Source organism: Geospiza fortis, unplaced genomic scaffold (genome assembly GCF_000277835.1).
Source record: "Geospiza fortis unplaced genomic scaffold, GeoFor_1.0 scaffold3616, whole genome shotgun sequence".
NCBI classification, from domain to species: Eukaryota; Metazoa; Chordata; class Aves; order Passeriformes; family Thraupidae; genus Geospiza; species Geospiza fortis.
This window is the reverse complement of record NW_005055249.1, coordinates 4209-4854: the sequence shown is the minus strand read 5'-3', so window position 1 is coordinate 4854 and position 646 is coordinate 4209.

Here is a 646-nt window from a genome sequence, read left to right as displayed (position 1 = left end):
AAATCTCTGGGGATGTCCCAGAAAAGACATGGGGGAACCCAGAAGCTGCTCAGAAATCCCCCAAACCCCCATGGATGCCCCAAAAAGAACATTGGGGACCCCAGAACCCACTCTGGACCCCTCAAACCCCCAGGGATGCCCCAAAAAAAGAGATGTGGGAACCCAGAACCTGCTCATGACCCCCCCACACCGCCAGGGATGCCCCAAAAAGAACATTGAGGACCCCAGAACCCACTCAGGATCCCCCAAGGGGGACATGGGGACCCCAGACTCCGCTCAGAAATCCCTCAAACCCCCAAGGATGCCCCAAAAAGAACATTGGAGACCCCAGAACCCACTCAGGAGCCCTCACCTGGCCACCAAGGTGACCAAGGAACTGACCAAGCGAGGTGGCCCAGCCCACCTGCAGCACACAGGAGGGGCTCCCCTGCCCCCAGGGCCCCCCCAAACCCCTCGAGGGACCCCCAAAACCTGACCTGGCCATCGAAGCGGCCCAGGGACTGCACGAGGAAGGTGGCCCAGCCCACGTGCAGCACAGGTGTGGGGCTCCCCTCCTCCCACCTGCAGATGCCGTCGTAGAAGCGCAGCAGGTGAGCGAAGCACTCGGGGTCCTGCAGGGCTGGGAGACCCCCGGGGGCCCCCTGAG